This window comes from Amphibalanus amphitrite, unplaced genomic scaffold (genome assembly GCF_019059575.1).
Source record: "Amphibalanus amphitrite isolate SeventyFive unplaced genomic scaffold, NRLGWU_Aamphi_draft 000075F_arrow, whole genome shotgun sequence".
Taxonomy (NCBI): Eukaryota; Metazoa; Arthropoda; class Thecostraca; order Balanomorpha; family Balanidae; genus Amphibalanus; species Amphibalanus amphitrite.
The window spans coordinates 825,118-849,486 of record NW_024881571.1 but is presented as its reverse complement, the minus strand read 5'-3'; the positions used below and the strand labels follow the sequence as shown (position 1 = coordinate 849,486).

The 24,369-nt window shown below is 46.6% G+C and overlaps 1 long non-coding RNA gene across 1 annotated transcript; it reads left to right on the top strand.

Annotated features, from left to right (window-relative positions):
• The first annotated feature begins 13,581 nt into the window (after positions 1-13,581).
• Positions 13,582-16,813, top strand: LOC122379310. The gene is made up of 4 exons (XR_006256164.1): positions 13,582-14,023; positions 14,888-14,955; positions 15,264-15,526; positions 15,959-16,813. It is a non-coding gene; the product is annotated as an uncharacterized LOC122379310 (long non-coding RNA).
• The last annotated feature ends 7,556 nt before the right edge of the window (positions 16,814-24,369 follow it).

The following is a 24,369-nucleotide window of genomic DNA, read 5'->3' as shown; positions in this document are numbered from 1 at the left end:
AGAAAATTGAACTGCGCTTTTTTGGACGGAACGCATAATAAACACTCTGAAAACATGTGGTGTTTGATGATATACAATACTAATTGAGAAAATTGTTTGTTTTGCTGGGAGCCATCTTTTTCGGTCTGAAAAGGCCCTTGCAGAGCTATGACATAACATGACATAACTATGCTCTGGTGTAGTAATTAGGTTGTGCGAGCCAGCGACAGTGATCTGCGGAAGCGAGACTGTTCCCGTGGGACGATTGCCCTGTCGGGACGGTCCAGCCGTCTCCCAAACCGTCACCACGAAGAGGATTATTTGTCCTGGAAATTGGAATTGATCCGACATCAACTACAGGTTGGCTGGTGGGATGACCTCCAGTCCAGAGAGGGAAGCATGAAGACTAGGGGCGATGCGGATTTTTTTTCCTGAGGATAGCGAGGACGGAAGGAATCTAGCACCCTTGACCCTTCCTCATACTGAATGTATCTCAGGCTGTTAAATCTCCTAAGCATTTTTTTTTCTCGATGTCGTCAAGGTGTCATTAATAAACGTATGAAATCCTGGAGGATAAATTAACCCTCGCCCGTAAACGGTGTTTTGCCACCTTCGCCCATGCAGGGGGGGGGTTGGTGCGACCCCCCCTGGCGTTTGAAAACGGAGCGTCGTAGAGCTTAGCGGAAAAGACCAACGGATTGCTCTCAACGAGATCTCGCGATTGGTGGTATATTTTGTGGTCCTAGGTCAACATTTGACCTACTTATGACCGGTCAAAGGTCAAATTTTCGGAAAAATCTAACTTTTTCAGATTTCCGCGCTGATTGCGGCAAAACGGTAAGAGATATCGACTTGAAACCTTCACTGTCGTGATCCTTGATCAATTCTCTATCGTTTGGTGTATACCTATTTCGATGTCATAACTCTAAAAATGATGCGTTGGGAGCTTCGGGAAGTCTGCAAGGTCATTTGTGCATTGGGTCACGTCAGGCGTGTGACGTCACTGACCTGACCCTGACCCAAAATGAACTACAAGAAACAACCGACGATGCCTGAAATGGATAGCAAATTCGAATTCAGGGCATCAAAATACCCCGAAAAGGCATACAAGTGCAAGAAGTTATTACAGGTCAACCGAGGTCACTGACCTTACCTTGACCTTTAGTAACCTTCAAAATGTCAACGGACATTGTGCCAATGTCAAATCAGCCAGTTGTGATTCTAAAACAATCCATCAGTGTGTCAGGTCAGTCGGCATTTATACCAATGTGAAGCAATCTCCAATTTAGCGTAAATCTGGCCGGAGGTTGTTCCCTTTATGACGTCATAACTCCGTAACCTGACATGACCTTGACAAAAAAATTTTTACCAAAAGTTGCGTAAAGGATGCCCCAAAGGGTACTGAAAATTTGAGCAGGCTATCTGAAACGGTTCGGCGTGTAGCTAAGAAAAACCTCAGGGGGGGTTGCACCAACCCCCCCCCCCCTACATGGGCGAGGGTTAAATATAGAAATTGTGGCCAACAGAAAATTATCAGTTGCGTTCATACTTCATACTCGTAAGCATGATCACACACCCAGCCTACATATGAGCCATGTAATAATTATTTTTATACACATGCTTAAGTTATGAAATCATCTGAACTGTTTGTAAAGTTCCACGATACGGATCTAATATCCTGCTATGCATCATGTGGCCATTTCTGGTCAGGTCATGTCTTTGAACATATGCCAAATTTTTCAAATGACCTTTAAAGATTAACTTTTGATTCATTCGAAGCGTTTTGATAAGAGGAACACGAGGCTGATAAAATTAATTTCGAGTAAGTTTTAAGCTAAAAACTTGTAAGTGTTTGTGGAAAAGCGATTGGTTTTCTCATAATACCGATGGTGGCAGTTGCTGTTATTTACGTGCTAAGCCGTTCACCTTAATTAAATCCGACAATATTATTAAGACATAGCGGTAAACGAGATGATTGTTGTGTTAGGCTAGGCTCGGTCGATTTCAGAGTGGGAAGGATGACAGGAATTAGGGGGAGACAGGGGGCCTGGGCGGTGTTTCACGGCCCCACGCTGCAGCACGCTGCGCTGCGCTGCTGCATTGTTGCGGCGGTTGATATGAATTCGGCTCCACGCTAGCGTTGCGAGCTTCCGAGTCTGTTGATGTTTCCATGGAAATTGGAAACCCAATGCACCGGTGCGCGCAACGCACCCTGTCCAAGCAAAATTTTACTACCGATGACCTCTGGTGACATGACCTCTGGTTCTGACCCGATCTTAAATTGGCTGAAGTATTTTTCTTCTTCTTTTGCTACTTTTGACGCTACTTCCAATGCCACTTAAATGCCCAAAGCTGTATATAAGAATGATGCTCAATCCCCATTTCCCCTCCAACAGGGCGTTAGAGTCTAGGCATTCCTGTGGGGCACAGGCTAACAATGACTATCTATAATCATTGTGGCCATGAACTGCCATTCTTAAACACCGGTTTCGCTGCGCTGAGCGGTGGCCGTCCCGTTTGTTGGATTCTACAGCTGGCTGGCGGAAAGCGTTACCGGCCGCCCGTCCACCGCCCGCGGGCCGGACCGAGCGGTCCCGCTGACCCTACCTGACCTGAGCCCGGCGCGATATTGGACAGGCAGACGGGGGTTCGGCTCAGCGAAGGCAGCGCCCACTGGTGCTGGGGACTTTTTTAATAGACCTACTGTACAGCGTACAGCGTGCAGCGACGTCTGTCAAGACAGCCTCAGATTCAGATTCACTTTCAGAATCACATTCGGACCCCCTTAGATTTTCATAAAAACTGGTCCATGGGTACAGTTTTGGACGCTCATTCCAATGGTGAAGTCTGTTTTTCGCCACATATTATACTTTGGCCCCTAGAGGCATTCAAAGTTTTTTTGGGGCGAAGGGGGACCCCCTTAGATTTTCATAAAAACTGGTCCATGTGTACAGTTTTGGACGCTGATTCCAACGGTGAAGTCTGTTTTTCGCCACATATTATACTTTGGCCCCTAGAGGCATTCAAAGTTTTTTTGGGGGAAGGGGGACCCCTTTAGATTTTCATAAAAACTGGTCCATGGGTACAGTTTTGGACGCTGATTCCAATGGTGAAGTCTGTTTTTCGCCACATATTATACTTTGGCCCCTAGAGGCATTCAAAGTTTTTTTTGGGCGAAGGGGGACCCCCTTAGATTTTCATAAAAACTGGTCCATGGGTACAGTTTTGGACGCTGATTCCAATGGTGAAATCTGTTTTTCGCCACATATTATACTTTGGCCCCTAGAGGCATTCAAAGTTTTTTGGGGAAGGGGGACCCCCTTAGATTTTCATAAAAACTTGTCCATGTGTACAGTTTTGGACGCTGATTCCCATGGTGAAGTCTGTTTTTCGCCACATATTATACTTTGCCCCTAGAGGCATTCAGATTCACTTTCAGAATCACATTCGGACCCCCTTAGATTTTCATAAAAACTGGTCCATGGGTACAGTTTTGGACGCTGATTCCAATGGTGAAGTCTGTTTTTCGCCACATATTATCATTTGGCCCCTAGAGGCATTCAAAGTTTTTTTTTGGGCGAAGGGGGACCCCCTTAGATTTTCATAAAAACTGATACATGGGTACAGTTTTGGACGCTGATTCCAATGGTGAAGTCTGTTTTTCGCCACATATTATACTTTGGCCCCTAGAGGCATTCAAAGTTTTTGGGGCGAAGGGGGACCCCCTTAGATTTTCATAAAAACTGGTCCATGTGTACAGTTTTGGACTCTGATTCCAACGGTGAAGTCTGTTTTTCGCCACATATTATACTTTGGCCCCTAGAGGCATTCAAAGTTTTTTGGGGGAAGGGGGACCCCCTTAGATTTTCATAAAAACTGGTCCATGGGTACAGTTTTGGACGCTGATTCCAATGGTGAAGTCTGTTTTTCGCCACATATTATACTTTGCCCCTAGAGGCATTCAGATTCACTTTCAGAATCACATTCGGACCCCCTTAGATTTTCATAAAAACTGGTACATGGGTACAGTTTTGGACGCTGATTCCAATGGTGAAGTCTGTTTTTCGCCACATATTATACTTTGGCCCCTAGAGGCATTCAAAGTTTTTTTGGGGCGAAGGGGGACCCCCTTAGATTTTCATAAAAACTGGTCCATGTGTACAGTTTTGGACGCTGATTCCAACAGTGAAGTCTGTTTTTCGCCACATATTATACTTTGGCCCCTAGAGGCATTCAAAGTTTTTTGGGGGAAGGGGGACCCCCTTAGATTTTCATAAAAACTGGTCCAAGGGTACAGTTTTGGACGCTGATTCCAATGGTGAAGTCTGTTTTTCGCCACATATTATACTTTGGCCCCTAGAGGCATTCAAAGTTTTTTTTGGGCGAAGGGGGACCCTCTTAGGTTTTCATAAAAACTGGTCCATGTGTACAGTTTTGGACGCTGATTCCAACGGTGAAGTCTGTTTTTCGCCACATATTATACTTTGGCCTATAGAGGCATTCAAAGTTTTTTTGGGGAAGGGGGGCCCCCTTAGATTTTCATAAAAACTGGTCCATGGGTACAGTTTTGGACTCTGATTCCAACGGTGAAGTCAGTTTTTCGCCACATATTATACTTTGGCCCCTAGAGGCATTCAAAGTTTTTTGGGGGAAGGGGGACCCCCTTAGATTTTCATAAAAACTGGTCCATGGGTACAGTTTTGGACGCTGATTCCAATGGTGAAGTCTGTTTTTTCGCCACATATTATACTTTGCCCCTAGAGGCATTCAAATTCACTTTCAGAATCACATTCGGACCCCCTTAGATTTTCATAAAAACTGGTCCATGTGTACAGTTTTGGACTCTGATTCCAACGGTGAAGTCTGTTTTTCGCCACATATTATACTTTGGCCCCTAGAGGCATTCAAAGTTTTTTGGGGAAGGGGGACCCCCTTAGATTTTCATAAAAACTGGTCCATGGGTACAGTTTTGGACGCTGATTCCAATGGTGAAGTCTGTTTTTCGCCACATATTATACTTTGCCCCTAGAGGCATTCAGATTCACTTTCAGAATCACATTCGGACCCCCTTAGATTTTCATAAAAACTGGTACATGGGTACAGTTTTGGACGCTGATTCCAATGGTGAAGTCTGTTTTTCGCCACATATTATACTTTGGCCCCTAGAGGCATTCAAAGTTTTTTTGGGGCGAAGGGGGACCCCCTTAGATTTTCATAAAAACTGGTCCATGTGTACAGTTTTGGACGCTGATTCCAACGGTGAAGTCTGTTTTTCGCCACATATTATACTTTGGCCCCTAGAGGCATTCAAAGTTTTTTGGGGGAAGGGGGACCCCCTTAGATTTTCATAAAAACTGGTCCAAGGGTACAGTTTTGGACGCTGATTCCAATGGTGAAGTCTGTTTTTCGCCACATATTATACTTTGGCCCCTAGAGGCATTCAAAGTTTTTTTTTGGGCGAAGGGGGACCCTCTTAGATTTTCATAAAAACTGGTCCATGTGTACAGTTTTGGACGCTGATTCCAACGGTGAAGTCTGTTTTTCGCCACATATTATACTTTGGCCCCTAGAGGCATTCAAAGTTTTTTTTGGGGGAAGGGGGACCCCCTTAGATTTTCATAAAAACTGGTCCATGGGTACAGTTTTGGACGCTGATTCCAATGGTGTAGTCTGTTTTTCGCCACATATTATACTTTGGCCCCTAGAGGCATTCAAAGTTTTTTTGGGCGAAGGGGGACCCCCTTAGATTTTCATAAAAACTGGTCCATGGGTACAGTTTTGGACGCTCATTCCAATGGCGAAGTCTGTTTTTCGCCACATATTATACTTTGGCCCCTAGAGGCATTCAAATTTTTTTTGGGGCGAAGGGGGACCCCCTTAGATTTTCATAAAAACTGGTCCATGTGTACAGTTTTGGACGCTGATTCCAACGGTGAAGTCTGTTTTTCGCCACATATTATACTTTGGCCCCTAGAGGCATTCAAAGTTTTTTTGGGGGAAGGGGGACCCCCTTAGATTTTCATAAAAACTTGTCCATGGGTACAGTTTTGGACGCTGATTCCAATGGTGAAGTCTGTTTTTCGCCACATATTATACTTTGGCCCCTAGAGGCATTCAAAGTTTTTTTTTGGGCGAAGGGGGACCCCCTTAGATTTTCATAAAAACTGGTCCATGGGTACAGTTTTGGACGCTGATTCCAATGGTGAAATCTGTTTTTCGCCACATATTATACTTTGGCCCCTAGAGGCATTCAAAGTTTTTTGGGGAAGGGGGACCCCCTTAGATTTTCATAAAAACTTGTCCATGTGTACAGTTTTGGACGCTGATTCCCATGGTGAAGTCTGTTTCTCGCCACATATTATACTTTGCCCCTAGAGGCATTCAGATTCACTTTCAGAATCACATTCGGACCCCCTTAGATTTTCATAAAAACTGGTCCATGGGTACACTTTTGGACGCTGATTCCAATGGTGAAGTCTGTTTTTCGCCACATATTATACTTTGGCCCCTAGAGGCATTCAAAGTTTTTTTTTGGGCGAAGGGGGACCCCCTTAGATTTTCATAAAAACTAGTCCATGGGTACAGTTTTGGACGCTGATTCCAATGGTGAAGTCTGTTTTTCGCCACATATTATACTTTGGCCCCTAGAGGCATTCAAAGTTTTTTGGGGCGAAGGGGGACCCCCTTAAATTTTCATAAAAACTGGTCCATGTGTACAGTTTTGGACTCTGATTCCAACGGTGAAGTCTGTTTTTCGCCACATATTATACTTTGGCCCCTAGAGGCATTCAAAGTTTTTTGGGGGAAGGGGGACCCCCTTAGATTTTCATAAAAACTGGTCCATGGGTACAGTTTTGGACGCTGATTCCAATGGTGAAGTCTGTTTTTCGCCACATATTATACTTTGCCCCTAGAGGCATTCAGATTCACTTTCAGAATCACATTCGGACCCCCTTAGATTTTCATAAAAACTGGTACATGGGTACAGTTTTGGACGCTGATTCCAATGGTGAAGTCTGTTTTTCGCCACATATTATACTTTGGCCCCTAGAGGCATTCAAAGTTTTTTTGGGGCGAAGGGGGACCCCCTTAGATTTTCATAAAAACTGGTCCATGTGTACAGTTTTGGACGCTGATTCCAACGGTGAAGTCTGTTTTTCGCCACATATTATACTTTGGCCCCTAGAGGCATTCAAAGTTTTTTGGGGAAGGGGGACCCCCTTAGATTTTCATAAAAACTGGTCCAAGGGTACAGTTTTGGACGCTGATTCCAATGGTGAAGTCTGTTTTTCGCCACATATTATACTTTGGCCCCTAGAGGCATTCAAAGTTTTTTTTTGGGCGAAGGGGGACCCTCTTAGATTTTCATAAAAACTGGTCCATGTGTACAGTTTTGGACGCTGATTCCAACGGTGAAGTCTGTTTTTCGCCACATATTATACTTTGGCCCCTAGAGGCATTCAAAGTTTTTTGGGGGGAAGGGGGACCCCTTAGATTTTCATAAAAACTGGTCCATGGGTACAGTTTTGGACGCTCATTCCAATGGTGAAGTCTGTTTTTCGCCACATATTATACTTTGGCCCCTAGAGGCATTCAAAGTTTTTTTTTGGGCGAAGGGGGACCCCCTTAGATTTTCATAAAAACTAGTCCATGGGTACAGTTTTGGACGCTGATTCCAATGGTGAAGTCTGCTTTTCGCCACATATTATACTTTGGCCCCTAGAGGCATTCAAAGTTTTTTGGGGCGAAGGGGGACCCCCTTAAATTTTCATAAAAACTGGTCCATGTGTACAGTTTTGGACTCTGATTCCAACGGTGAAGTCTGTTTTTCGCCACATATTATACTTTGGCCCCTAGAGGCATTCAAAGTTTTTTGGGGGAAGGGGGACCCCCTTAGATTTTCATAAAAACTGGTCCATGGGTACAGTTTTGGACGCTGATTCCAATGGTGAAGTCTGTTTTTCGCCACATATTATACTTTGCCCCTAGAGGCATTCAGATTCACTTTCAGAATCACATTCGGACCCCCTTAGATTTTCATAAAAACTGGTACATGGGTACAGTTTTGGACGCTGATTCCAATGGTGAAGTCTGTTTTTCGCCACATATTATACTTTGGCCCCTAGAGGCATTCAAAGTTTTTTTGGGGCGAAGGGGGACCCCCTTAGATTTTCATAAAAACTGGTCCATGTGTACAGTTTTGGACGCTGATTCCAACGGTGAAGTCTGTTTTTCGCCACATATTATACTTTGGCCCCTAGAGGCATTCAAAGTTTTTTGGGGAAGGGGGACCCCCTTAGATTTTCATAAAAACTGGTCCAAGGGTACAGTTTTGGACGCTGATTCCAATGGTGAAGTCTGTTTTTCGCCACATATTATACTTTGGCCCCTAGAGGCATTCAAAGTTTTTTTTGGGCGAAGGGGGACCCTCTTAGATTTTCATAAAAACTGGTCCATGTGTACAGTTTTGGACGCTGATTCCAACGGTGAAGTCTGTTTTTCGCCACATATTATACTTTGGCCCCTAGAGGCATTCAAAGTTTTTTGGGGGGAAGGGGGACCCCTTAGATTTTCATAAAAACTGGTCCATGGGTACAGTTTTGGACGCTCATTCCAATGGTGAAGTCTGTTTTTCGCCACATATTATACTTTGGCCCCTAGAGGCATTCAAAGTTTTTTTTTGGGCGAAGGGGGACCCCCTTAGATTTTCATAAAAACTAGTCCATGGGTACAGTTTTGGACGCTGATTCCAATGGTGAAGTCTGTTTTTCGCCACATATTATACTTTGGCCCCTAGAGGAATTCAAAGTTTTTTTTGGGGCGAAGGGGGACCCCCTTAGATTTTCATAAAAACTGGTCCATGTGTACAGTTTTGGACTCTGATTCCAACGGTGAAGTCTGTTTTCCGCCACATATTATACTTTGGCCCCTAAAGACATTCAAAGTTTTTTGGGGGAAGGGGGACCCCCTTAGATTTTCATAAAAACTGGTCCATGGGTACAGTTTTGGACGCTGATTCCTGCCTCTAGGGGCCAAAGTATAATATGTGGCGAAAAACAGACTTCACCGTTGGAATCAGCGTCCAAAACTGTACACATGGACCAGTTTTTATGAAAATCTAAGGGGGTCCCCCTTCGCCCCAAAAAAACTTTGAATGCCTCTAGGGGCCAAGTATAATATGTGGCGAAAAACAGACTTCACCATTGGAATCAGCGTCCAAAACTGTACCCATGGACCAGTTTTTATGAAAATCTAAGGGGGTCCCCCTTCGCCCAAAAAAAAACTTTGAATGCCTCTAGGGGCCAAAGTATAATATGTGGCGAAAAACAGACTTCACCATTGGAATCAGCGTCCAAAACTGTACCCATGGACCAGTTTTTTTGAAAATCTAAGGGGGTCCCCCTTCCCCCAAAAAACTTTGAATGCCTCTAGGGGCCAAAGTATAATATGTGGCGAAAAACAGACTTCACCGTTGGAATCAGCGTCCAAAACTGTACACATGGACCAGTTTTTATGAAAATCTAAGGGGGTCCCCCTTCGCCCAAAAAAAACTGTGAATGCCTCTAGGGGCCAAAGTATTATATGTGGCGAAAAACAGACTTCACCATTGGAATCAGCGTCCAAAACTGTACCCATGGACCAGTTTTTATGAAAATCTAAGGGGGTCCGAATGTGATTCTGAAAGTGAATCTGAATGCCTCTAGTGGCAAAGTATAATATGTGGCGAAAAACAGACTTCACCATGGGAATCAGCGTCCAAAACTGTACCCATGGACCAGTTTTTATGAAAATCTAAGGGGGTCCCCCTTCCCCAAAAAACTTTGAATGCCTCTAGGGGCCAAAGTATAATATGTGGCGAAAAACAGACTTCACCATTGGAATCAGCGTCCAAAACTGTACCCATGGACCAGTTTTTATGAAAATCTAAGGGGGTCCCCCTTCGCCCAAAAAAAACTTTGAATGCCTCTAGGGGCCAAAGTATAATATGTGGCGAAAAAAAAGACTTCACCATTGGAATCAGCGTCCAAAACTGTACCCATGGACCAGTTTTTATGAAAATCTAAGGGGGTCCCCCTTCGCCCAAAAAAAACTTTGAATGCCTCTAGGGGCCAAAGTATAATATGTGGCGAAAAACAGACTTCACCATTGGAATCAGCGTCCAAAACTGTACCCATGGACCAGTTTTTATGAAAATCTAAGGGGGTCCCCCTTCCCCAAAAAACTTTGAATGCCTCTAGGGGCCAAAGTATAATATGTGGCGAAAAACAGACTTCACCGTTGGAATCAGCGTCCAAAACTGTACCCATGGACCAGTTTTAATGAAAATCTAAGGGGGTCCCCCTTCGCCCAAAAAAAACTTTGAATGCCTCTAGGGGCCAAAATATAATATGTGGCGAAAAACAGACTTCACCGTTGGAATCAGCGTCCAAAACTGTGGACCAGTTTTTATGAAAATCTAAGGGGGTCCGAATGTGATTCTGAAAGTGAATCTGAATGCCTCTAGGGGCAAAGTATAATATGTGGCGAAAAACAGACTTCACCATGGGAATCAGCGTCCAAAACTGTACACATCGACAAGTTTTTATGAAAATCTAAGGGGGTCCCCCTTCCCCAAAAAACTTTGAATGCCTCTAGGGGCCAAAGTATAATATGTGGCGAAAAACAGGATTCACCATTGGAATCAGCGTCCAAAACTGTACCCATCGACAAGTTTTTATGAAAATCTAAGGGGGTCCCCCTTCGCCCCAAAAAAACTTTGAATGCCTCTAGGGGCCAAAGTATATTATGTGGCGAAAAACAGACTTCACCATTGGAATCAGCGTCCAAAACTGTACCCATGGACCAGTTTTTATGAAAATCTAAGGGGGTCCCCCTTCGCCCAAAAAACTTTGAATGCCTCTAGGGGCCAAAGTATAATATGTGGCGAAAAACAGACTTCACCGTTGGAATCAGCGTCCAAAACTGTACACATGGACCAGTTTTTATGAAAATCTAAGGGGGTCCCCCTTCGCCCCAAAAAAACTTTGAATGCCTCTAGGGGCCAAAGTATAATATGTGGCGAAAAACAGACTTCACCATTGGAATCAGCGTCCAAAACTGTACCCATGGACCAGTTTTTATGAAAATCTAAGGGGGTCCCCCTTCGCCCAAAAAAAACTTTGAATGCCTCTAGGGGCCAAAGTATAATATGTGGCGAAAAACAGACTTCACCATTGGAATCAGCGTCCAAAACTGTACCCATGGACCAGTTTTTATGAAAATCTAAGGGGGTCCCCCTTCCCCCAAAAAACTTTGAATGCCTCTAGGGGCCAAAGTATAATATGTGGCGAAAAACAGACTTCACCGTTGGAATCAGCGTCCAAAACTGTACACATGGACCAGTTTTTATGAAAATCTAAGGGGGTCCCCCTTCGCCCCAAAAAAAACTTTGAATGCCTCTAGGGGCCAAAGTATAATATGTGGCGAAAAACAGACTTCACCATTGGAATCAGCGTCCAAAACTGTACCCATGGACCAGTTTTTATGAAAATCTAAGGGGGTCCGAATGTGATTCTGAAAGTGAATCTGAATCTGAGGCTGTCTTGACAGACGTCGTGCAGCGGGGATATCTGAACAATGCACCATACATGACGAAGAGCCAGCAGACCCTGGTGCAGCTCAAGACGGCGGTCGTTGATACCACTCAAGGCCCTATATACCAGGTAGGGTCGTCCGGCGATTCTACCTTTTCGTGACGTCAGCTCGTGACGTCATTTGGAGTCAAGTCTCGAAGCCCCGTTCAATCCTCATGTAAATGAGCGATTTTCGAAGCACTGTAGAATGAAGTCTGCACAAGATATATCAAACTTAAGTATCTTATCTGAAAAAGCAGACAATTTTCTGCAAGTTATCTATTACGTGTTTTTCGCTAAATCTTTTGCTTTTTTCATAAAAGCGTAAAATGTCCCCCCATGTCTCCGCAGCCTCCCTGCCGCCGGCCGCCGCGCGGTCGCGGTAGTGTAGTGGTTAGCGTGCCCGCGCAGTATTCCAAAGGTCCCGAGTTCGAATCTATGCGGTGTGGAACTTTAATTGCAATTCCAAGCTGAACATACGCACATCCATAATAAATTATTATTCGTATAGCTAAACTGTCACCAAGCTATCCATATAAATTGACTTCACCCAAAATATCGGCAAGATTCTATTAAAATATAAATTCAAATATGGCGGCTTGGACTGCCGCGTGCGTTAGGCTCCGCCCATAGCTCCGCCCACATGCGTGACGTCATTCGTGTTAGTGGACACGCAGAGAGATAGGGGACGACATGGGCCTGATACCACTCTTGTGCCTGCGCCCAATGCGCGCCAACGTTGGCGGGGGGGGGGGGGGGGAGCAGTGAGTCATTCAATACGTTGAGCTACTTTGAACATGTTCCATAGCGGCCTGACAGTAGCAAATGTGTGTTGGCTAGCTGCGCAACTGAGAGAACTAGAACTAGGTAGAGAACTAGGTAAAACCGGTTTGCCGCCACAGCACTAAGGTATTTTGACCACTTTCTTCAGCTGGCCATTAAGACCCAAAAACGAAAAATAGGCAACATATTTGGGCCATATTAATTATGCATTTATTAATTTGAAGTGCATTAGCAGAGGGGAGCTGACAAGAAAATCTGTATGCTAATGAAGGAAATAAAATCAAGCAATTCGCACCATTTTTCCAAAGCAATTATTTCAAGTTATAGCCGTTTGTTACACAAATCTCTTCTTTTCTGTTTTCAAATATTAAAATTAATGATAAATCCACAAAAATATCTACAAATAGTGCTTTCTAGAATTTCGAGCATATCCATGGATCGTGACCCTTCTTGAGTTGAGAAGAGGCAATGTTTCAAGACAAATATAGGGTAAATTATCATGTATTGGTCAATAAATGTGGTATATTCAGGCTCAGAAAAGATATTTCTATAACATGAGCTACAATTCATCACAGTATATGCCCTGAATTCTAATATATTCCAAGAAGTGTAAATTAGAGCTGCAGTTCTACACGGCTCCCGCACCACACTTCACACACGATATCTCAAAAACGAAAGAGAGTCGCGGTCTATTTAAAATGTCAAAAAAACGCAGAATTCATTTTCATATAAGCATGAGAATTCTTTAAAAGAGAATCATACGGTAAGACATTGAATTTTGCTCCCAAATATAAAACTTTGCAATTGTCTGTCACTCAATTTTGAACAAAATGGACATTTTGTATAGATCTTCCGCTAGTTGCTACCAAAATTATACCCTATCTGACGGGGAAACTATTTTTCTTTTTTATCTGTGCATGATTATGAGCATAAATAATCGACAGACCAGAAATTTTGCGTCTAAGGTAAGTCACCATTGCATTTGCAGAAGGTGACTCTTTCACCTTGCCTGGATGATTTCTCAAAAACAAGAGGGAGTCGCGATCTATTTAAAGCTGAAAAATGTACAGAATTGATCATTCTATCGATGGTAAGAATACCAAAGACCAAAGCATACGGTAAGACACCTCATTTTTACCTCAAAGCCATAAAAATGTTTTTAATGTGAGGTACGTCGAATCGCAATGGCGTAATTTTATGTTCGACGGTTCCTGCTAATGATGCATCCGCTTTAATACTTCTGCGTTTGCAGGCGTGATTCGATGTTTGATTGGTCCAGAGCAGCTCAGATTCGGAGCAACAACAGCTTGACAAACATTTTTCGTCTTTGTTGTGCATTGTCATGCATTGTATTGTCATGGATGGAGGTTCTTTCATCCATGGTATTGTAATATATACACTTGGTTTAAATTTAATTTGATTTGATAAATTTGAGCCTATTCTTAGTGATATGGGAGTTGTCTTGCAAGTACCCATAAGCCCAAATATATATTTTTCAGTGAAAAGTAACATTATGAAAAAGTTGATGCTGGATGGTTTAAGAAAATGCCTTATGGTCAAAGTCGTGTGTACTGTGTTCCTTACATCAAGCACTGAAAGCATCACCGTGAAGAGACAAGGGTCAAGGAATGAGGTGTTTGTGTGGAAATGTAAGTAATATTTTTTTTTGTAATTTGCTGGCAAAGCTAGACAAAAGCATTGATATCCATATCCACGCTAACAGTGGTTGTCAACATGTGGGTAACAGCGGGTCTGGGTGGGCATCTGGAAGCAGTAAAGACTATCAAAATTGTGTTTTTTAAATGTAAAAAACTGAAGTTTTACCGGGCATGGGCATGGACGACTACTCTTCGTCCAACGACTACTTGTTATCCATTGCCTGGGACAGGCGTTGCCAGCAGCTTTTTTTGTAGGTACGCACAAAGTTGATGCATTGTTGGGTTGGGGTCCATATGCATATACTATATCTGTTTCATTATCTATCATGCTCAGATAAGTTGATGTCACTTGTGACCAAGGTATTTGGGTATGAGTCAGAGCAGTAGCGGCGGAACACCTTCGATTAAGAGAGGGGGGCACCACCGACTTTTGGTCCCATTATTTCCATGCAACACCCATAGGGCTAATGTTAAAATGCCAAAATCAAAGGGGGGCACGGTGCATTGGTGCCCTCCCCATTCCGCCGCCTATGAGTCAGAGTAGAGCAGACATTACAGAAATGTTTTCCAACCAAGGCGAGGCGCTTTACCCAGAGAGTCTTCTTTTTAACACCAAACCAAACCTTACCTGACGTAACCTAACCTACAAGTCAGCTACAACCTAAAATCATACAACCTACAAACCTACAGCTGTGCCTCTCCTTGGTTGGAAACCCTTCATAGTTCATTTGACATCTGCTCTACTAATGCCATTAATTTTAATTTGTAACCTAACCAAACCAAGCCTAATATAATCCAAACCGTGCTCATAACTGTGATAAGTTGCAGTACTAACATCACTTTGATTTTCCTCAGCCCATTACACCATCAAGAGGGAGACCGCACTGACAGGGGTCCAAGATCCATCTCAGGCCCTACTGTAGGTAAGTGTGGACGTCCTGACCTGTAGCCAGAAACACTGCCACTGTAGCACAGCAGCTAATTCCCTATCATCCTTCCAGCTCTGCAATGGTCTGCATTTCTGCAATGGTATCAACAGGCCTAACTGAACACAAAAGCATTTCACTTACTAACATAAGACTAATATTATTCTAAAAATGGTTGTAAAGCGATGTAGAGTGAAATGGATATATGGTGTATATGAATAGAATTGGGTGTGCTGAGACTTGTACTTAATGAACTTGAACAATGAACACTAGAGTAACTAATTCAACTATTTGTTGTTATTCAGACTGCCCGTCAGCAGACGGAGGCCCACCGACGGACGTCGGCTCAATGGCCAACAGTGGCCCGCCGGCCGGCTGACGGTGGCTCGCCGACCGACGCCGGCCCGTCGGCCGACCACGGCCCTCCGGCTGATGGTGGCCCGCCAGCTGACGGAGGTCCGCCGGCCATTCGTAGCACGCCCGCCGACGGCAGCTCGACGCACATCCTGGCCTTAACTATGGCTATGTCACCCCCAAGATTAGTTCGCCCCCCCCCCCCAGTCCCTAGGTGAGTGGCTGGAGAGTGGAGAGAACTTTGTGTGTTGCCGGGAGGGGATGTCTGCTAATGCAGGTGCCGTTGCAGGGGTCGTGACGTATGATGGGTCTCAGACTCGGGCTTCGACTTTTGAGTGAGAAACGCATAAACAGGTTAATGTATTGCAATATTGCAATTATGGCGAAGTGTGCGACAGGAAACGCTATGAGCTATGAGTTATCGTCGCCGTGGCGGAAATGTGAGGACCGTCACAACCTGTGACGTCGCCGTGACTGCTAATTGATGGTCGCCTTGACTCGTGTGTAACGGTCACTGTGCATGGTATGTGACGGCCGCCATGACTGTTAATATAACGGCCGCCGTGACTGTTAATATAACGGCCGTCGCGACTGAAACGTGACGGTCGTCGTGAGATCTGACGTGTCGCGACTCGCTGTGTCACAGGTCACCAGTTGCGGGCGCTCCATCTGACGGTGTCGTCCGACGGCTCCACGGTGACCAGCGCCGCCACTGCGGAAACCATCGGACCCCGAAAATGCTGCTAGCCGTACACGAACAAAAGGCGCCAGGCACCCAGGACCAGCGCCCTGCTCCGAGGCGGTATCCAAAGAAGGCCGCATAGTGCACTTGCTGTGCTAAGGCATAGTGCGCGCTGACTGATAGGAACAAATGACGGTCAGTTATCAGATCTCAGTATGGAACTCAAGATAGTCGGAGCCGACCTGGCCCGGTGGATGGTGTGCCAGGGTTGATTAAGTGTCGAAAGGAGTGAGACGCCCAGATATGTGAAGGATACGTCGATACGAGCCCCGGCTTCGACTCCCCGTCCCAAAACGATGTTGGCTGTGATTGGAGTTTGGTATCTTTACGGATTCCCCCCCACCCCCACCCCGGAATTTGTGCTATGTAATAGGACGATAATATGTCGTGGTCTCATTTTGGCTCCATATGGTAATAGGTACTTAATTGGACAGATGTTGATGGTATTGGTGGTGGATGTAAATGACAGGTTTGGCGAGCGCGAATTAGTAATCGTGAGTGCACTAGCTGCAATCAGTCGCGCGCTTATTGCTGAGCACCTGTGAGCAAGAAAATGGTATGAAAGTGGTAGTTCGTCGTGAAATCTGTGTACTTTTGGATTAGGTTTTCAGAACAGAAGTGTATTTTTGCCGTGTCCACTGCAGCTCTGGAACAGAAACATAGAGATCGGTTGTGTGCTGTAGCAGGGGCAAGTAGTCCGTGCCAAAAAAAAATCAAAGGTGATATGTGAATTTAAGTGAATATACCTCGCTTTATTTTTAATTTTATTATAACAGAACCAATGCGTCGACTGCTGATTACCCTCGGCTCCTAACAATAACGTTTGCAATACTGGAAAGTACATAGACAATAGATACCCTTGCGACCGACTGGCGCGATCCGAGAATCTCTCTCACTGTTTTTGCTGACCTACACACGAAAACACGGCCGAATAGCTATGAGCGAGAGCACGGAACGATGCTGGTTCGACTGACGGACCAGCGAATAATAGAGCTCCCGTCTACGCGCGAAATAGCGCTGATTGGCGCGGCTCACAGACTCCATTGGCTCATCAGAGTTCAGACTGTTGACGGTTGTTGCTCTCTCTCTCTCTTCTTGCACGCCACGCGGCGGGCCCCCTAGGGGGCCCGCCGCGGGAGCACGTCGACGGGGGGTTTGACGCGCCCCACTCCTCGGAGAAACTCCGTGATTTTATTGGCCGGCTCCTGGAAGATTTCACGGAGCGTTGGCGTAAAACCCCAGAGCCGGCCTCGGGTGCGGGAGTATGCGGGACACTCCGTTAGTAGGTGCTCGAACGTGCGTGTAGGCCGAGGCACTTGGCTCCCCAGCTGGGGAGACGCCATCCCCACGAGAAGGGGGCCTCGATGATGGCACGGTTGTTGCTCCTCCCTCCCCTCCCCGAGAGGGCGTAGCTAAGTAGCTTAGTTGTGTGCGCAGCTGGCGGCCACCGTCCAGTCGTCTTTTTGCATCTGTGAAACCGTTGAGTGGATGGTATCCAGACGAGCTAGGCGTCGGCGTCGCCCATCCAGCGGTCGGGCACGGGGCAGCGCAGGTGGACGGCCGCGGATGGTCCGCCACCGATCTCGGCACACTCTGCAGAGTGTGGCCGGACGCTCCACGGACACGGAGTTGCATAGCGTCGATAGGCCGTATGGTGTCGCTGTCGTAATTATGAAAGCGTAAGTAGAAGGTTGAAGCAAGATAGAATGCTATCGTTTTCGAGCTTTGTTACACATAATTAGTACCTAGGTATTGGCCGTTTATTTACAAATAATATCGCAAAGCACAGCTTCATGTGCTGGTAACGATATGTGCGCGTTGGTTGCGGCGGTAATCGTCGAATAGATATATAATTTATGAACGTTTCTTGATCATTCAATGATAAACATGGCAATGTTTGCCTGTTGTGAAGAAGACTCCTATACTGCCGCTCTATCGTCCGGAATTATTCGTGTCTGATAGCGGCGATTCCGCCACTCTATCAGCTGATTTTTGTTTCCGAGTCACGTGACCAACCGGTGTCTCCCTGTATTTTCCTATGGTAAATCGGAGTGATTGGTCGTGTTTTCAGTGTCTCTTTATTTTGCGCTGGTATTGCGTGACTAAGAAGTTTTATCAAGAATGGCATATACTAAAATGTTCCTTTAATAATGGAGCTTCAATATCTGTGAGTTTTATTGGCAAGCGAAAACTGATTTCGCTGTTATTTTATCTGGAAATTACTCATTTTTTTAGGTCAATATTCAAAATATTTTACGGGAACAAGTTGGCACTTTTCTTGATTTTTGCACTCAAATCGCGTGCGATTCAACTGTATTGGAACTTGCAAAGAAGCTTGGTGATTAATTAACTGTGTTGTTATGGCACTGTTTGCAAAGCATGGATAATGAAACTCTGCCAAAGACTTAGTAGCTACATAGCAATGCCTCAAGTAATACGCAGGAGGGACAGAATTCAGAGTCCGATCGAGAAGAATCGGTGCAAATGCTACGAAGACCAGGCAGCTCTGATACAAGCTAGTCGTCTCACTACTCTCACTCCATTAGATCAGCTGATTCCTGACAGCACCGACTCGGATGCAAAGATGGAGCTCATCTTCCAAGCCAGAAACCAGTTCTTTGATGGAAGATGTGATGCTGCCTCTGTCTCTGCTTTGTTGGCCACTTTGGACGGGGCGGAGCTCCGCTCCTTGCGTGAGCGGTTATTCGCCTGTCATACACAAATAGTTCCTTCGTTTGCTGGCCGTTCCCTGATTAGGTGCAATACGGGGAGCTGTAATCAGGGAAGTAACTTTCCATATGAAAGGGGTGCAGGTGCACCCCCGTCCCCCATCCACTAGAAGTGCACCCCCATAGGCTAAGCGGCGCCCCACACGCCGCCCCACACGATTAGCTCTATAGAGCAGATGGCGAGGGTGATTTCTCGGCTACATTCCATCTCGGCGTCGTGACGCTTGTGGGCTTGGAAAGCGTCCAGTCGTATGTAGGGTAGTGTAGGGGTAGGGTTGAGTTCAATAAGGTCTTTACATTTGAAAGGTTTGAACAACCCGCAATCAGCACAACATACCACAAGTTAAATAAAAAACTACCAAACTCCGCCCAACTAATATTAATAAACATTACAGCCAAACTAATGGCCTAAATAAAAATATATCTCAAATCCTAACAGTTATCGCGGGTGATGGCGCCATGAGTTGCTATTATCCAAAACAGATGCAAATAAACATGTTTGTATGTCCTATGTATGTTTGTTTTAAAAACGTTGCAGCGGCGCTGGGAACTACGTCTGTATACTTAGCGAATTATTGACATTGACGTTCAGCGACAGATTCGCGGACCCCTAGGAATCCGCTGAAAATCCCTATAGGGGTAACTTGGGGCGTAGAGTCGCGTGGTGCAATCCGTTAAACCCTACACCTAACACTTTTCCCGCTAGAGGGCAGCAAAGTTCAAGCAACAGGTCCGCCGGACCCCTAGGATTCCGCTGAAAATCCCTACATGGGGGTAACCTGGGGCGTAGAGTCGCGTGGTGCAATCCGTTAAACCCTACACCTAATACTTTTCCCGCTAGAGGGCAGCAAAGTTCCAGCGACAGATTCGCCGGACCCCTAGGATTCCGCTGAAAATCCCTACATAGGGGTAACTTGGGGCGTAGAGTCGCGTGGTGCAATCCGTTAAACCCTACACCTAATACTTTTCCCGCTAGAGGGCAGCAAAGTTCCAGCGACAGATTCGCCGGACCCCTAGGAATCCGCTGAAAATCCCTACATAGGGGTAACTTGGGGTGTAGAGTCGCGTGGTGTAATCCGTTTAACCCTACACCTAATACTTTTCCCGCTAGAGGGCAGCAAAGTTCCAGCGACAGATTCGCCGGACCCCTAGGAATCCGCTGAAAATCCCTACATAGGGGTAACTTGGGGCGTAGAGTCGCGTCGTGTAATCCGTTAAACCCTACACCTAATATTTTTCCCGCTAGAGGGCAGCAAAGTTCCAGCGACAGATTCGCCGGACCCCTAGGATTCCGCTGAAAATCACTACACAGGGGTAACTTGGGGCGTAGAGTCGCGTGGTGCAATCCGTTAAACCCTACACCTAATACTTTTCCCGCTAGAGGGCAGCAAAGTTCCAGCGACAGATTCGCCGGACCCCTAGGATTCCGCTGAAAATCCCTACATGGGGGTAACCTGGGGCGTAGAGTCGCGTGAAGCAATCCGTTAAACCCTACACCTAATACTTTTCCCGCTAGAGGGCAGCAAAGTTCCAGCGACAGATTCGCCGGACCCCTAGGATTCCGCTGAAAATCCCTACATAGGGGTAACTTGGGGCGTAGAGTCGCATGGTGCAATCCGTTAAACCCTACACCTAATACTTTTCCCGCTAGAGGGCAGCAAAGTTCCAGCGACAGATTCGCCGGACCCCTAGGAATCCGCTGAAAATCCCTACATAGGGGTAACTTGGGGTGTAGAGTCGCGTGGTGTAATCCGTTTAACCCTACACCTAATACTTTTCCCGCTAGAGGGCAGCAAAGTTCCAGCGACAGATTCGCCGGACCCCTAGGATTCCGCTGAAATAGGGGTAACTTGGTCGCCCGACCCCTGGGATTCCGATGAAAATCACTACATAGGGGTAACTTGGGGCGTAGAGTCGCGTGGTGCAATCCGTTAAACCCTACACCTAATACTTTTCCCGCTAGAGGGCAGCAAAGTTCCAGCGACAGATTCGCCGGACCCCTAGGATTCCGCTGAAAATCCCTACATAGGGGTAACTTGGGGCGTAGAGTCGCGTGGGGCAATCCGTTAAACCCTACACCTAATACTTTTCCCGCTAGAGGGCAGCAAAGTTCCAGCGACAGATTCGCCGGACCCCTAGGAATCCGCTGAAAATCCCTACATAGGGGTAACTTGGGGTGTAGAGTCGCGTGGTGTAATCCGTTTAACCCTACACCTAATACTTTTCCCGCTAGAGGGCAGCAAAGTTCCAGCGACAGATTCGCCGGACCCCTAGGAATCCGCTGAAAATCCCTACATAGGGGTAACTTGGGGCGTAGAGTCGCGTCGTGTAATCCGTTAAACCCTACACCTAATATTTTTCCCGCTAGAGGGGAGCAAAGTTCCAGCGACAGATTCGCCGGACCCCTAGGATTCCGCTGAAAATCACTACACAGGGGTAACTTGGGGCGTAGAGTCGCGTGGTGCAATCCGTTAAACCCTACACCTAATACTTTTCCCGCTAGAGGGCAGCAAAGTTCCATCGACAGATTCGCCGGACCCCTAGGATTCCGCTGAAAATCCCTACATGGGGGTAACCTGGGGCGTAGAGTCGCGTGAAGCAATCCGTTAAACCCTACACCTAATACTTTTCCCGCTAGAGGGCAGCAAAGTTCCAGCGACAGATTCGCCGGACCCCTAGGATTCCGCTGAAAATCCCTACATAGGGGTAACTTGGGGCGTAGAGTCGCATGGTGCAATCCGTTAAACCCTACACCTAATACTTTTCCCGCTAGAGGGCAGCAAAGTTCCAGCGACAGATTCGCCGGACCCCTAGGAATCCGCTGAAAATCCCTACATAGGGGTAACTTGGGGTGTAGAGTCGCGTGGTGTAATCCGTTTAACCCTACACCTAATACTTTTCCCGCTAGAGGGCAGCAAAGTTCCAGCGACAGATTCGCCGGACCCCTAGGATTCCGCTGAAATAGGGGTAACTTGGTCGCCCGACCCCTGGGATTCCGATGAAAATCATTACATAGGGGTAACTTGGGGCGTAGAGTCGCGTGGTGCAATCCGTTAAACCCTACACCTAATACTTTTCCCGCTAGAGGGCAGCAAAGTTCCAGCAACAGGTCCGCCGGACCCCTAGGATTCCACTGAAAATCCCTACATGGGGGTAACCTGTGGCGTAGAGTCGCGTGGTGCAATCCGTTAAACCCTACACCTAATACTTTTCCCGCTAGAGGGCAGCAAAGTTCCAGCGACAGATTCGCCGGACCCCTAGGATTCCGCTGAAAATCCCTATATAGGGGTAACTTGGGGCGTAGAGTCGCGTGGTGCAATCCGTTAAACCCTACACCTAATACTTTTTCCGCTAGAGGGCAGCAAAGTTCCAGCGACAGATTCGCCGGACCCCTAGGATTCCGCTGAAAATCCCTACATAGGGGTAACTTGGGGCGTAGAGTCGCCCGGTGCAATCCGTTAAACCCTACACCTAATACTTTTTTCGCTAGAGGGCAGCAAAGTTCCAGCGACAGATTCGCCGGACCCCTAGGAATCCGCTGAAAATCCCTACATAGGGGTAACTTGGGGCGTAGAGTCGAGTGGTGTAATCCGTTAAACCCTACACCTAATACTTTCCCCGCTAAAGGGCAGCAAAGTTCCAGCGACAGATTCGCCGGACCCCTAGGATTTCGCTGAAATAGGGGTAACTTGGTCGCCGGACCCCTAGGATTCCGCTGAAAATCCCTATATAGAGGTAACTTGGGGCGTAGAGTCGCGTGACGCAATCCGTTAAACCCTACACCTAATACTTTTCCCGCTAGAGGGCAGCAAAGTTCCAGCGACAGATTCGCCGGACCCCTAGGATTCCGCTGAAAATCCCTACGTAGGGGTAACTTGGGGCGTAGAGTCGCGTGGTTTAATCTGTTAAACCCTACACCTAATACTTTTCCCGCTAGAGGGCAGCAAAGTTCTAGCGACAGATTCGCCGGACCCCTAGGAATCCACTGAAAATCCCTATATAGGGGTAACTTGGGACGTAGAGTCGCGTGGTGCAATCCGTTAAACCCTACACTTTATACTTTTCCCGCTAGAGGGCAGCAAAGTTCCAGCGACAGATTCGCCGGACCCCTAGGATTCCGCTGAAATAGGGGTAACTTGGTCGTCGGACCCCTATGATTCCGCTGAAAATCCCTATATAGGGGTAACTTGGGGCGTAGAGTCGCGTGGTGCAATCCGTTAAACCCTACACCTAATACTTTTCCCGCTAGAGGGCAGCAAAGTTCCAGCGACAGATTCGCCGGACCCCTAGGAATCCGCTGAAAATCCCTACATAGGGGTAACTTGGGGTGTAGAGTCGCGTGGTGTAATCCGTTTAACCCTACACCTAATACTTTTCCCGCTAGAGGGCAGCAAAGTTCCAGCGACGGATTCGCCGGACCCCTAGGAATCCGCTGAAAATCCCTACATAGGGGTAACTTGGGGCGTAGAGTCGCGTCGTGTAATCCGTTAAACCCTACACCTAATATTTTTCCCGCTAGAGGGCAGCAAAGTTCCAGCGACAGATTCGCCGGACCCCTAGGATTCCGCTGAAAATCACTACACAGGGGTAACTTGGGGCGTAGAGTCGCGTGGTGCAATCCGTTAAACCCTACACCTAATACTTTTCCCGCTAGAGGGCAGCAAAGTTCCAGCGACAGATTCGCCGGACCCCTAGGATTCCGCTGAAAATCCCTACATGGGGGTAACCTGGGGCGTAGAGTCGCGTGAAGCAATCCGTTAAACCCTACACCTAATACTTTTCCCGCTAGAGGGCAGCAAAGTTCCAGCGACAGATTCGCCGGACCCCTAGGATTCCGCTGAAAATCCCTACATAGAGGTAACTTGGGGCGTAGAGTCGCATGGTGCAATCCGTTAAACCCTACACCTAATACTTTTCCCGCTAGAGGGCAGCAAAGTTCCAGCGACAGATTCGCCGGACCCCTAGGAATCCGCTGAAAATCCCTACATAGGGGTAACTTGGGGTGTAGAGTCGCGTGGTGTAATCCGTTTAACCCTACACCTAATACTTTTCCCGCTAGAGGGCAGCAAAGTTCCAGCGACAGATTCGCCGGACCCCTAGGATTCCGCTGAAATAGGGGTAACTTGGTCGCCCGACCCCTGGGATTCCGATGAAAATCACTACATAGGGGTAACTTGGGGCGTAGAGTCGCGTGGTGCAATCCGTTAAACCCTAAACCTAATACTTTTCCCGCTAGAGGGCAGCAAAGTTCCAGCGACAGATTCGCCGGACCCCTAGGATTCCGCTGAAAATCCCTACATAGGGGTAACTTGGGGCGTAGAGTCGCGTGGTGCAATCCGTTAAACCCTACACCTAATACTTTTCCCGCTAGAGGGCAGCAAAGTTCCAGCGACAGATTCGCCGGACCCCTAGGAATCCGCTGAAAATCCCTACATAGGGGTAACTTGGGGTGTAGAGTCGCGTGGTGTAATCCGTTTAACCCTACACCTAATACTTTTCCCGCTAGAGGGCAGCAAAGTTCCAGCGACAGATTCGCCGGACCCCTAGGAATCCGCTGAAAATCCCTACATAGGGGTAACTTGGGGC